The sequence below is a fragment of the Belonocnema kinseyi genome, chromosome 7, assembly GCF_010883055.1.
Source record: "Belonocnema kinseyi isolate 2016_QV_RU_SX_M_011 chromosome 7, B_treatae_v1, whole genome shotgun sequence".
NCBI lineage: Eukaryota > Metazoa > Arthropoda > Insecta > Hymenoptera > Cynipidae > Belonocnema > Belonocnema kinseyi.
The window spans coordinates 133,681,346-133,697,213 of record NC_046663.1 but is presented as its reverse complement, the minus strand read 5'-3'; the positions used below and the strand labels follow the sequence as shown (position 1 = coordinate 133,697,213).

Below are 15,868 nucleotides of genomic sequence, written 5' to 3'. Positions count from 1 at the left end.
TGGCCCGGTGGAACCCACTGTGTTGCCTGTTGCGTTGACTCAGGAGCGTAGTAGTGGATCCAGGTTTCAACCATGGTTATGAATCGGCGCAAAAACTCGGTCATTTGAAGGATCAAGCTCGACAAAAATGGTTCACATTAGTCAATACTAATGCCATCTCTTAGAATTTTCAGGTACTTATCAGACTGCCTAGTAGGTGCTTTTAAACATCCAAACAGCCAGAAACACCCCTTTCACAGGTCACAAAAATAATTTGATCAAAATCCTACCCTTTTCGAACGTTTTGTGGGGGCGGAAAGGTACCTCTATGATCATTGAAAAAAATAATGTTAGTCAAATCCCTACCCATTGCCAACTTCTCTTAAATATGATCATTCCGATGTATCGCAATAGACCCATCTTTGAGACATCATAGGAACAAGAGTAACAATAATTTAAAATTTTTGCCTTATCAAACCGATTCATTTAGCATTCAACTAAAGATTCTAATAGTTTTTTGACAAAAAATTGTTTTTCCTTCCAAAATAGAGGTGATGCCCCTATTCTGCAATCTAATCCAATAATTAAGTGATGAATTTATTTACAAAATAAGAAGAAAAATGATTTTTTGCGTATACTTAAAAAAATTATTTAAATTTAAGATAATTTTTTCACAGGTATCCAAAATAAACATTTTATTCTTGTATGAATAATAATCATAAGCATTGTAATTATTGTTGCATAATTATATTCATTTCGATTTGTTTTAAGTATTCTTATTTACTACATGTTGAATATTTCATTTATTTCAAAGCAGGAATAAAATGTGGCTTGCGATGTCATTTAAGTTCACCTTGTTGCAATAAGTAAGTTTTCTATTTTTTAAATTATCTACCTCAAATTAAAGAAAAATTGTTTCTTTTCCATTAAATTTCAGTATTATAGTAAATATGTTAAATTTACCACTTAAGATTCATCATTTTAACTCTAAAAACACTTTTTTCGTACAGTTTATTCAATTTTACTATTTCAAATTGTGACGCCTGCAAGGAAAATTGTAAATACGGCTATTTAACGTTGTAATATTTACTACATTCTGAAAAAATATCACCAGAATTTAAACGATTCATGTTATTAAACGGTGAATCCAGTCATTAATTTCGTTCCGTGACCGTATTGCAAAATTAAAATTAAAACGCTTATTTTCAAAACCTGTGAACACATGATCTTATATCAAGACTTTTTGAATAAATGAGTAAGTAAAAAAATAATAAAATGTTTACCTTCAATGCTGTGAAAACATGAACTTAAATTTAAAAACTTTGCAAATATGACATAAAATCATTGTTCTTATTATTTTGTAATTAAATTCATCATACAATTATTTAATTAATATACAGATCTTCTTATAGAATGATTATTCAATCAATTACGTTTTCCTTTATTATTTATCATTAATAATATTATAAGATTATAATAATGTAAATTGAGAGTATATTTCAATTTATCAGATGAACATGAAAATAAAAAATAATGTTAAATAGCCATTTAACTTTGTTTGATAGGATGCGCAGTTTTTGTTTTGCTGGAGAAAAAGTAACATTAAAAATTAAAAAACTTCATTCTTGGACAAACGACACAGGCCACAGAAAACAAGAATTAGATGAAAGTTGTTCAAATAATAAAAAAATCTAAAAAAATTTTAATACTAAGTTTAAGATAGTATGAATAGACTTTCTTTTATTAGGAAAAAATGAGTTTAAAACAATAAATTAAATTTTTGGAAAAAGGACCCGGGCGACTAAAAAAAAGTGTTGAATGTAACGTAGAAAAGTTCACGTTTTGGACAAAATGAAATGCGAAGCACGATATACGTGATGAGAATACGTTCGTTAAAGCCGAAGTAGCATTAACAAGAAAGAGTTCGCCATCGCCATCTTGCAGTTATCGATGTTTTGACCTTTTATTTTTATAAGGCTGTGCTCAAATATTAGAGGAAATACATACTTGCGAGCGAAGCGCCCGATAAGAATTTACCCGCCAGGCAAGCCGATTTTTTATACGTGACCCCCCCCCCCCAACTCCAAATCATTAAGCGTAGGCTTACTTGTCTATTTTTACAACCTCAAGCCTGGGTTTTGATTAAAAATAAAACTATTTCGTTTCGAATTAATCTGTTTTTAGTGAGGATTGAACCATTTTTTTGATTCGTCTTTTGTGGTAGGCTGCCGGAGACAATCGGCATGAAACCATGATAAAGACATTAATTGTTATTTATGTTCTTATTTATGAAATCTGTTATTAAAATTTATTTTTTAAATGCGTGTGAAGTTGGCCCCACACTTTCAAATTTAGATTTCTTTTAGAGTTTTGACATCCTTTTAAATAGTTCCTGATAACATTTAGAAATAGTTATGGCGTAAAAACACTCTAACAATGGATTGTTCAAAATTAGGGGCTAAGTTTACGTTCCCCCACACTTTTCGAAAAATGAAATTTTTTTAGACTTCTGGTTAGATTTAGTACAGTTCTAAAGGTATTGATAATTTTCAAAAATAATTCCAAACAATTTGACAAAATTTTTTTTTTTTCAAATTGAGCTGGCCTCCCACTTGAAAAAAATCGAAATTTTCTTTAATAATCCTGTAGTTCCAAATAAGATGTGAAATTATTTCGTTTTAGGGTGACAATTAATTTTTTTTAAATGAAAACTGAACTATTTCAATTTTGGTTGAAATTTTTTCATTTTTATTAGAAAATGATGTTTTGTATAAAAATTCGCCTTTTTTGAGAAAAAATTAATTTTTTTAAAGTAACAATGCAATTGTGGTTGAAAATTAATCTGCTCTAGTTTAGAATTCGAGTCTTTTGTTGAACATTCGCCTTTATTACTTAAGTTCATCTGTTTTTTATTTTGAATTAAAATCCTTTTTGGTTGAAAAATGAACTGTAACATTTTTTGTTAAACATTCATCGTTTCGTTTAAAATTCTACTATTTGGTTCACAATTTAATTATTTGATTGAAAAGTCTTATTTTCTGGTCAAAATTTCAACTGCTTGATAAGAAATTAAACTATTTTTTCAAAATGCATTTGCTTTGTTGACGATTTATATTATTGTTTGAGAATTTTATTATTTGATAAATTTATTATTTTGTTTCATTTTTGGCTTAATAGTAAATTTTGTAGAAAATTTCGTGGAAAGTTCATTTTAAAAAAATGGAAAATGCTACAGTTTGGTTGAAAATTAACTTTTTGGTTGAAAATTGATTTTTTTTAGTTAAATATTCAAGTTTTTTATTAATTGCATCTACTTTACTGAAAACTATATTATTTAGTTAGAAGGTATTCTTTTTTTTTGGCACATAAACTTGAAAACAAATAGTTCAATTTTCAATTAAAAAATAAAAATTTCCAACAAAAAATACAATGGTTAAATCGGTAGTAAATGAAATTAATTTTTCTTTAAAACACAAAACAAACATAAACACCAGAAGTAAATTTTTATCCGAAAAGATTCTTCAGTTAAATTTTCAATAAGAAAAGATTAACCTTTAACAAAACAATTAAACTTTTTACAAAATACTATAATTTTCAATAAAACCGTTAAATTTCTAAGCCAAACCTACAAATTTTCTAAACAATTTTAAGAAAAACAAAAAAATATTTAGAAAATATTGCAATCTATGGGAAAAAAAGAAACTCAGTCTTATCAACACAAAACTTGACCCTGATAAACACAGATTTCGTATTATTCATACAAAAAAACAACTTGTCCTTCTTGGAATCAATTTCTAAGTTATAATGCAATTCCAAGAATTCGAAAAACGTCTGTAAACATATCTTGACCACGCTTTGAACATACAAAATACGTATATCAAAACCGAAAAAATATCCCGACTTTACCGAACATTAATAGCCGTAAATTCCATGTTTCATTGTTTAAAAATTCGAAAAAAATATATTTATTTGTCTTAAATTTATTAAGCGTATAATTAAAAATCTATTTTGAAATATCATTGTAAAATCGTAACCTGAAAGTCAAAATTCCACTGAAAATGTTATAGTTCACGAAAATTCGAACACGTGAAAATCTAGAATCGTTCAATTCTTGGAAAAATGAGCTTCTAAACGAGAAACTGGACTGGTGAAAACACGAACATAATACCAGAATTCGAAAGGATTTTTCATATTTTTTTTTAAATAGAAGTTTATTTACATTTCAGAAAAACCTAACAGTTTCCTGCTCTCGAGCAGTAGAAGAGCAACCAAACACACAACAAAGCACTTTGCTTTTCGATTTTCGTGGCGAAAACTCCATTGATAAAGTTTGATTTATTTTATTTGTAACTTTTTATATATCACTTTTTATTTTTATCCCGGTTTCACTGTAAAAAACACTGCAAACCCTTTAGAAAAATAATTATTTTCGTATATTCACTTATAATTCCCGCCAAAATTTATCTACGCTCAGCCCAGGAAAAAAGAACCGATAGAAAGCGAGTCGGTTTGGATTGCATATCTGTCATTTGCAGATTAAAAGAATAAAAATGCAATCGGTTGGCCACATTTTTAAACGGTCACCTCTGCGCGGTTCTTTAGATCTGCCATTCCACATTCGTCACAATGCTAAGAGTATAGAGTTGAATGATACTGACAAGCCTGAAATAATTCCTATGAGAATTCTACGATTCATTAATGTGCATATAAATGGGTTGAGATTCAATATGAAATGGAGTTCTTAAAAGATCACATCCAATGGTAAAAATACGATGCATACACAGCAATTTTCAATAAGCGTGAATCTGCCAATTGCAGGTTACCTGACGCTGTGTTTAACTGAGTGGAATATGCAGATTAAAATTTTTAAAAATTAATTCTTTCGAGTGAGAAGTATGAGGTAATAAATTTGAATAGCACAATGCTGATTGATCAAAAATTAAAGAAATTCAAAGTGAATAATATTGTAATATATTATAATTTATGTGGCAATTTATTTATAAAATCAATGATTATTTAGTTTTAATTCTCATTTTACAATAATTTAATAGATTATCCTGTACAGGAATTATAAGATTTACACTGAATTAAGCGCCAGTGACATTCAACTTATTCAATGCACATGCTAATGGCTGCAAGGAATCCACGTGTTAGAAACAAACCCCGCAATTCGCTTATATCCATTTGCATCACAAACATCCAAATGTTTAGAATGTTAATACCCGCATTTTCGGTAAAGGTCATTTCTTAAAAGTTGCCCATTGAACTATTGTTTAATAAATAATTTTAACTATTTTAATTAAATTTCTTTTATTTAAATTAATAATTTTCTATCGGAATTATCGTTCCAATATCGGTTAACGCTGATTCATAATCGCTACTGAATGGGTCCGAGAAAAAAATTACGTGGCCGATTAAAAATTTTGATTTCTCATTCAAAACTCACTCTCACCTATGGGCGGCTATCTGGAATTCCAGTGACAGATATGCAATTCAGAAGACCTCAAAACCCATTCAAATGCAAATGAATGGACTTTTGTTTCCTGGGAGGGCTTTCTGATTCAGTCACTAGGTGGCATATTCAAATATTTCAGATCCCAATTTCCATGCTGCGACCCAGCAAACATGGTGACAGAACAGATTTGTAACTGTTATAGAACAGAAAAGAACGTGTTCTAGAACAGGTTAGTAAGAGGTTACGAATATACCCCTATTGCAAATACCTATATAGGTCACTAATAGGATTCTATATAAAGATCCTATAAGTGACCTATATAGGACCCTATATAGGTCAGTATAGGAGTCACCTATAGAAAATGAAACAGCTTCCTGCATAGGATACTATATGGAATCCTATTAGTGACCTATATAGGACAGATGATGAACCGGAAGTGTTGCGCAGTAGTTATTTTTGACTATGCGATTGCCTAGTAGTAGGAGCCTGTATACGTTCTTATATGGATTCTAACGTAGGAAGAAGGAACCCATACCCTTACCATAGAATCATTTAGGATTCTATAAAGGATCCTATGCAGGAAGGTGTTTCATGTCCTTTAGGTGACACCTATACTGACCTATATAGGTAACCCTATTTAGGTTACTTATAGGATCCTTATATAGAATCCTATTAGTGACCTTTACAGGCACCTACATAGGTATTTGCAGTAGGGGCGAGTAACTATGTCATCCCCCATACGCTAGAACAATTCTGTAATAGTTCTAGAACTCTGTGACATACGATCTGTAACATTTCTATAAAAATTCTAGAACTCGGTTACCAGTGTTATGTAACAATTCTGTAACAGATATAGAACGCTGTGAACCCGGTAAGAAGGAACGAATTGAATTGAATAAATATGTATACACATATAGTAGAATTTGAATAGTTTTGAATGCCTAATCGTATATTTCACATATACGTTTTAATACCTTTTATCGGGAAAGGGTGTGTCCCGTTTCAATTCTATTTAATGTGATAAAAAATTCAACTGAAAAGTGTATACATTTTAATAATGAATTGGACGATTAACATTGAAGTCAACTTAATAGTGTTTAACACCGTGAGGCAAACGCGAATATTTGAGACAATTTAATTCTCTCCAGCGAGTGAAGACAAAGATATTATAAGCCTAGATGCGGCACGTGTATAGTTTGAGGAACTAATTGTAGACGGCGCTCCCGGCGAAAATTGCCCTATCCCCCCATGCATCTCAACTCGAAGATCGCACCCACCAACTTCTTTGCCCCTGAAAACTTCACCCGTCGAACAAGTCTATCAAATAGCCGCTACTAAGTCGGTAAATAATAAATACTTACAAATATACAATACAAATTTTATATCGAGAATTTTGATTTATTATTTTCAATTAATGAATCAATTATTTGAATAAATTTTGTATCAATAAAATATGTAGATGCATGAGATTTACTTTCAAAATGAATTAAAATGTAATTGTATCGTATTAAATGAAACTATACGTTTGAAGACATTTAAAGTTTTAATTCATAAACATATTGAGTTGAAATTTAAAATAATTCATTTTTTTAATAAATATGATCATGTAGCGTTCTCGCATGTATAATTAGCGATTTGGAGTTTTTAGATTTAGAGTTAAATTTTATAGGAATACCGCCTCCCTCACGATTATTAATTTAAGTAAATAATAATTCGTAAATTGAATGTTTGTGTAATTAATTATGAATTAAATAAATTATAATGAAACGATAAAATTATATAATAAAATTTTTTTTATATATAATATTTTATAGAAATTTATGTATCTTTCTATGCATGTAAATTATGTCCCAATTTTTTAAATTAAGAACCCCTTAATTTCAAAATTGAAAAAATATAGTTTTGAATTTTTCTCGAGTGGTTGATCAGAATATATAAATATTTTGCCTTAAATTTCTCAGTTTAATCTAAAAGGACGGAAATTATTGGAAAGTTCAAAAACATTTTTCTCTTAATTGTTAGTTTGTAATAAAATAATCCGTAAATGAACTATTTATTGTCGCGGGTACATTCTTGTCGTGCGCTGTGCCCGTGGCTCGCAAGTTTGAGCGCGCCTGGGGCGAACGTCGTTTGATTCCCGCGATTCGCGCTCAGATATTTATTCTTTGCATTTAGAAGGCTTGAATGAAACTTTATCAAAAATATCTCTTCAGATCTCAGTATTTATATGCGTGTTCATATTCTGAATTTTTTGCTTAAATAAATATAGTTAAAAATTAAGTTTCTCAAAGCCACTATTTAAAGCCTATTGGCGCCCAATAGTAAACGAATGGTGAATTGACGTGAAAATGTGTTAAAAAAAGGTGCAGGCTGACCACGAACGCCATTTCTACTCAGACAAAATGGTTTCAAAGTTCGTGATGAGCACCGCTTGTTCAAGGATTGTAGTGTCTCTAGGAACCAGTAGATAGCTGCAGACATGACAAATGCAAGTAAGTACTGATTTCCACAGCAATCACTTATTTAATATGCATTTTAATTAAGGTGGTTTTCGTTCAAAAGTCAGATATCTGAAAAAAATAGATTTTCTATGATTTTAAGAATCAAAATTTTATAACTGACGTTATTTCAAATAAAAACTATGATTTTTATGAAAAATGTTCCGATTAAAAAAAAAAAAACATTAATTTTAACCATTTTTTTTAGATTTAATTTTTTCTGCCAGTCGCTTTTTACGAATTTAAAAAACTAAATGCATTTTAATAAATCATTCTCTACAACTCAAGTATATCCAATTTAAAAAATAACAAAATAATCTTAAAACATAATTATTTTTTTACAAATTTTTTCGTAAAAAAATTACTCTAATGATTTTAGCAATAGAAAAATGTACAAATAATGTATTTTTTTGTTGTTGCGAATCTCAACATTTTTCATTAAAAATATTACTCAGCCTTATCTCATTTAACAAGTGATATGCGCTTGACTGTGGATAATGTTGGGTTGATAAATTTTGTTGGACCATGACACAATTCGAAAATAATAAAATATTCGTTTATATAAAGTTTTATTAAATTGTTTACAAAAGGGTTGTTCACAATCTTTTACAATTACCGAAATCAACTCAATTAAACCAAAAAATTACAAATTGCATTACATTTCAACAAAAATTTATCAGCGACGGTATCCACAGTTTCATATTGATCTGCATGCTGGGTCTGACAAGATGACATTTATGTGATTTGCCCAGTAGAGGCTGCTTCAGTTGAGTCCGTGTACGCTTACAGACTCATCAATGCAAATTAATTTTTAAATTAATATCTCATTTAACAAGTAATTTGCGCTCGACTGTCGGTAATTTTTGGTTCATAAATTTTGTTGGACCATAACTCAATTCGAAAATAATAAAATTTTCATTTATATAAAGTTTTATTACATTGTTTACAAAAGGGTTGTTAAAAATCTTTTACAGCTACCGAAATCAATTCAATTAAACCAAAAAATTACAAATTGGATTACATTTCAACAACAATCTATCAGCGACGGAATCCACAGTCTTATGAGCTTCATGCTGGGTCTGACAAAGGGTTGTTCAGCATCTTTTACAATTATTGAAATCAATTCAATTAAACCAAAACATTACAAATTGCATTACATTTCAACAAAAATCTATCAGCAACGGACAAGATCATCTCAAGTTTTTTATTGCCGTCCTGATATTGTTTCCCTTACATCGAACTTGAAATGCCAAAAGCAGAAAGGACATTTCGAGTTCGGAAGCACAGAATTGTTAGTGAGATTTCTTATATTCGAAATGAAGACGAAGATAAACTTCCGAAAAGGGCTTATCTTCGATTAGTTTGAAACTTCGTATGCATATGTATTTTAACGTTTTTCGCTTATTTCAGTCAATAATGAAAATTTGCAAAACGGTTTTTGATAAAAGTTGTGGATCTTTCAATAGTACACATTTTATATGGAATATGTTTATACCGTACGATTGATAGTTTTCGAGAAAATGTACGGTAAATATGAAAAATCACAGAGACATTGAAAAAAAGTTTAGCAGTTCGACTTAAATTGTATGAGAAAAATTATAATAGTATTACTTTATACAAAATATATGGATTTCGGATTAGTAATATTATAGATTAAATGCTTTTAATATTTTCTTGAACATAACCTTACTATTAAAATCTCATTCCACGAAAATATTTATAATTGAAATTCATTTATGAAGATTTCTGTATATGTGCAATAGCTCTAAATTTGATCATTGTTTTCTAAAACATAATAGTCTTCTCCGAAATGCAAACATTTAACGATAAATTCAAAGAATACAAACTGTTCAATAATGTAGAATATTGAAAAATTGAAGTTTTGTAAAACACATTGATGATGTTACTTTTTACGATTAAAACAAAACCTAGACGTCATATAACAAAATCATTTACGACAACTTTGTAGCTCTTTTTCAGCGCAGTAACTGAGGCGACTGAAAAATACAGAAAAACAAAATTCCCCAAACTGTAAAACTCTTGAATTGTCAAATTCCCGGATAATAAAATGTTCACAGTATAGAATTTCCAAATTGAAAAATTCTACAATCATACAATTCCCGAATTATGAAATTCTCAAACAATATATAATAATACTGAATTGGATTTGGATACTAAAAAATTCACGATTAATGAAATTCCCGACAGTCCATTATATTACCGATTTTGACAATTCCTGACTAATAAAATTCCCCACATAAAATCGCTGAATTACATTATATCCAATCTAAAAGATTCCTCAATTCAAACAATATTTTTTTCTCACAAACATAATTTATTGAAATACAACAATCGGATATTCTTAATAGAAATTTTTTTCATTGTACACGATTTTCAAAATTGCTGTTTGAATTTAAAATGGCAATGATTAAAAACAAATTTTATCGAGGAATATAATTATTCGAAAATTTAAGCATTAAAAATATTGTATTTTTAAAGCAAAAACAATCGATTATTTTAATTTTAAGAAAGAAATAATGTATTTTTTTTAATTATAAATTGTTCAAATGCATGCATTTTTAAATTGGAGAATTTTCTAGTTTAAACATTTCATAATTCGGCAAGTTTCAGTCGGGAATTTTATTATTCGGGATTTCCCCAATTAGGGAATTTTATTATTCTCAAATTCTGGTTTTTGTAAATTCTATTATACAGGAATTGTCCTATTCGCAAATTTCACAGTTTAGGAAGGTCTTTTTTTTGTGCAATTTTCCAGTTCTCCCCATCAACTTTTTTCTATTAATTTTTTAATAACTTGTTTCCTTTGTACAAAAATTGAATTTTTTTTCTATTTTTCAACCGCGTTCCAAATTTCACTGTCGTTAAGAGTTTTTAAATTTGCTTACTTTTTATCAGATTTTCGGCTCTGTCAGCTATACAATTTGTTTTCGGCATATTCTTTTCAGGTTCAATAACGTACAACACTTTGATATTCAAAATAAACCATCAGTCATTGATCTGCCATTCTTACGTTACTAAGTTTTTTTTACTTAAAAAGCAGAGGACTCAAATTTTCTCGATGATAGTAGGTACAATTCAATTCGAGTAGTCCTACCATAGTAATCCGATATACAGAAAATGACAACAACGTTGACAATTCTGCAGACAGGCGGAAACCCACTTGAAAGCTATTTTTGCTGACTTATAGGGCCTCAAAACGTCGATAGTCTTAAAAGTATTTTGCCAATGGTAAGGAAGTTATAACATTTTTCAGGATAAAAACTTATCCCCTGCTGTCAGTTGCATTTCAAAAGAACAGCCCGTGCAGAAATTTCTTCATCTTTACCTATTTAAAGTTGGTTTCTGATGGGGCCCATTTCAGAATATCTATAGACAAACTGATTGAGGTCCCTATCAGAATATCTATTATAAAAGAAACTGGTTGGGATCACTATTAAAATGTGTACTCTACAAGAACTAATGGGTGTTCTGTCAGGTTCTAGTGAATAATGCCATGCTTCGTATAGGGATGGCAAATCTACCTTTATCTAATGGAGTCCCGACCAGAGAGTTCCTAAAATCTCATATTGCCTAAAATATTAATTTTGAGGTTTTGAGGGTTTCAATATACAGAAATAACGTTCTTATTTGTATATCTTTTGGTCATCCTAGAGATGCTTTTAAAACATCTAATGTCAGTACGAACGATATCCCGAGAACGTTCATGTCGTTGAGACGTCTTTAGGTCATCTTTAGGACATTGGATGCCTTAGAGACGTTAATTGGCCTGACATAGGACGTCCTAGGAACGTCCTAAAAACGTTCTTGGGATTCTCATAGTTTTGTGCCCACTGGAAGGGCCCTAATGGATATTTTCTTCGGGGCCAGGCAGATGCGTTTAAGTTAAAAATGAAGAGATTTGTTAACTACAGCTGGTCAGTGCTTTACCAGATCAGTCCTGGCTCAGCACTGGTAACGGGTACAGATAATCGTAAGTTAGCCCAGTACTGCACTCTACAAAAAAAATTTTTGTAAATATCTACTGTGTTTTTTTAATTGCACCACAACCTGTAAAATAACTGCGTTCAAAATAGTGATCTTCCAACTAGAAAAGTATAAACACCAATTTCAATATAGTGTTTTTACAAAATTTTGGGAATTCTCGTCTCTGAAAATAGGAAATAATTTCACTCAATTATTTTCTACTTTCAGAAAGGTACTTTCCCAAAATTTTGTAAAAGCACTATATTTACTGTGGTGTTTTTACTTTTACAGTTGGAAGTTCAATATTTTGAAAGCAAGTATTTTACAGATTTTGGTACAATTGCAAAAACGCAGTGGATATTTACCAAAAATTTATTTTACAGTGTGGCTAACGGCTGTCTCCACTATCGACGCAGTACTATGCCGACAGTATAAATATTACAAAATATTAAAAAGTATTGAAAAAATATGATTCTAAGTTTTAAGTTCTAACTTCCATCTTTAAAATAATTTAAAATAAATCTTTAAATGTATCAGAAGTTTTGTGGTTCAATTCCCAATGGACTGAAGAAGGAGTAGGATTTTTTTTCAAGAGATAATTTTAATTTTACTTTGAAATAACTGTAAATTTTCATAAAAAATTACATTTGATGTCAATCTTAAGCCTTGTAAAATGGTATAAAACACATCAAAACAAACATTACAAGAAAGTTAAAAAAATTTTTTTATTAAAAAATTGTGAAAGTTCTGTCGTTAAAAATCGTATATGTTCATAAAAAAATTACATTTCCTGCATAGTGATTCTTAAAACTTTCCTATTAAGAATTAGAAATTAATTTTTAATTAAAAACTTTTTTTCGAATAATTTAATTGTGAATGTTTATAATTTTTTAAATTTACATTTTGAACAGCAAAATGATAAAAAATTCATTTTTTTTATTTTAGGCTTTGCAGAATCAATTTTAATTTGTATTAATTGTAATAAAAAATTTTCAATTCTCCAATTTAGGCAGCTATGACTTTGCAATATTCAATTTTATTTATGTAGTGTCAAATTAAAAAATAGTTTTATTTAAAAACGCTAAAGCAATTTCAATTCCTTTGAAATTTAAGTGATCAATTTTTAAAGTTTTTAATTTGTTATATTTTCGAAATTCTATTCTGAAATAATTTTATTTACTAATTCTCAATTTGAAAAAAACCTACTAATTTTGTAACGCTTTGAATTTATTTTTGACTACTTATTTTAATTATTAGTATTTTTCTAATTTTTAGTATTATTAATGTCGACAAAATTTATCCATGGGCAATTATCGGGAATTGCTGAGTTCAAATACTTTAAATAAAATACTTTGTATTTCAATGTTTGTCAAGTTATACAAGAAAGAAGGGTTCTCCGAGCCCTTCCAACTGGGATTTTTTTCTACGGGTCCTAAATTGCCTCTCAGTTTCCCGCAGAAAAAATGGGTAGATCTTGAAAAAGGCTGAGCGATCCTGGGTCACGTAGCATCAGTGGGTTGTGGATAACCCTGCTATAGGGCAGTGGTCGACACGCGCTTGAACAAATCAGGGTAATCTGATCAGGGTATCAAATTAACTATATTAAACTGCAGTTTCTTGATATTGAACTTCTTCAAATTTCTCACTTTTCGAGGCAAGTAATATATCATTGTAATCGGGAAAAATTTTTTTAATTTTTCAAAGTTTTCAAAGATTTCAAATATCCTTACTATGGCATTCCTGTGGACAAAAACCCTTGCTGGAGTAAACTCACGCAAACTGAGGTCCACGAATAGACCGAAAAGTAATAGAAAACATTAAGTTGGGACGGGGTTGATCATACCTGAAAAGTAAGCAAAAAGTGTGCCGACCACTGCTAAGGTAAACCGACCATTACTGGGACAACTTGAAAAGTATGTCCAATACTGGGACAGTAATAAATATCGCAGAGTATCTTTTATATACCAACATAAATTATACAATTATAAATGTTCTATTATTTCTGAAGTTCTTTTAAAATTGTTACAATTATTTATTTTTGTCCTGGCAAGTTATACATTAAGTAAAAAATAATCCAAAATATTCCTCAAAATGTGTGAATGAACTGCTACCAAATTCGCCATTTTGTTTATATTTTAAAACTTTCCGCATAAGTTTTGCAGCATTGTATTATTGAAATTTCCTACACTAAAAGAAAAGGTAATGTTTTTGCGCATTTTTAATACGTTTAAGAATATAATTCATAACTTTATTAACGAATTTATTCGATAACTTTTAAATATTTTAATGTCCCGCATTTGGACCAATTTTTGGTGAAGTTGACTAAACCGGGACGATCTGTCGCTGACTGTCTCAGTTTCGAACACTTGAACGTGAGTAGCGAAATTGCGTTTCCATCACTGAGACGGTCATTTTCGCCGTGTTTTTAATTAAATATCGTAGTAATGTGTTTTAGTTACATATTAGAAATATTGTTTATAAGACAAACCCTTGCTGTTTGATTGATTATTTATTCAGAAAAAGTTGTTCAAAGTAGTTAATTGAAACCTTCAATTCTAACCTCAAAGTTTGCTAACAGCCTAGGTTAGTAATGTAATGGCTACTCATAAATTAATTTTGAATAAAAATTAGCAGGTATGCATTAAAATTCAGTATGGTAGATTTGTATGAAATATTAATAAGATTAATATTATCGATTTACTTGTTAAGATAAATTAACTTTTCTGTTGAAAATTTATATTTTTAAATTAAAAATATGAATGTTTTGAAGAAAGCTCATCTTTTTAAATTGAAAATTTAACAGTTTGGTTGAATTTTTGTTATTTCTTGACTAAAAAATGTTTTTTGATTAAAATTTGAACTATTTTCTTGAAAATTCGTCTTTTTGGTTTGAAAACGTATCTTTTCAATTATAAATTTAATCTTTCTTGAGCAAAAATGCAATTTCGGTTGAAAGTTAATCTTTTTAGGTTGAGGCTTCAGCAGTTTCATTTGAAATTCGTTTTTCTTGTTTCAAAATGAATTCGACTGCTTTCACTATGTAATTAAAATCTTTTTTGGTTGAAATATCAACTATTTTTTTATCAGAATTTAACTCTTTTGGTTACTCTAATACAATTTTTTTTAAATCCTTGAATTTAATAATAAAAAAGACTAATTTTCTACCAAAAAAGATTAATTCTTATCAAAAAACATAATAGTTGATATTGCAAACAAAAAATGGTTTAATTACAAATTAAAAATGGCATGATTTTTTAACCAAGTAAGATTTTTTATTTAAAAAAGAAAAATATTTCAACCAAATTGTTAAAATTTCTACCATAATAATTTAATTTTGAACAAAAAAGTTGCAGTTTTCTAAAAAAAAAATGTAATTTATAATTGAACTATAAATATTCGAACCAAAAAGACAAATTTGCAAATGAATCGAGAATATTAAATTTTAGTGCATACTTACTAATTTTATTATAGAATTTAATTTATGAATTATTATTAAATTACTTACCTAATCAGTTGGCAAAATTTGAGGTTAGATTTAGAGGTTTCAATGAACAACTTTGAAAATCTTTTTTAGAATGAATAATTAAACGCTAATCACAATCCATTCTTGCTTTTTAATGTATTCTGCAATAAATTATAAGTAAATTGTGCCATTTTATTTTGATAAACTTCATTGAATTTCCCTTGTCCCAGTATTGGCTTCTTTGGTGTCCCACTTAAGGATAAGCCCCGAAATTCGTGCCCCACTAATGGGCGATCTGGATAGCTTAAAAAATATTAATTTACATTAATAAACTATTATATTAATAATGTATTTTTTGTTCTAATCGAACAAATATTGTCTTAGCCACTTATTACTAGGCAGTCTGATAAGTCCCTGAAAAATGAAACACGGAGACGTTTTTTTGGCCAAAGTCGGTTTTATTTTTCAACATACTCTCCTTTTAGGTCG

The 15,868-nt window shown here is 29.2% G+C and overlaps 1 long non-coding RNA gene across 1 annotated transcript in view; it reads left to right on the top strand.

Annotated features, from left to right (window-relative positions):
* LOC117177312 overlaps positions 1–15,868 on the top strand; it is a 100,057-nt gene that overhangs the window by 34,716 nt on the left and 49,473 nt on the right. The window contains exon 2 of the long non-coding RNA XR_004467684.1: positions 7,798–7,926. This is a non-coding gene — a long non-coding RNA (uncharacterized LOC117177312). The remainder of the gene's footprint in view (positions 1–7,797; positions 7,927–15,868) is intronic.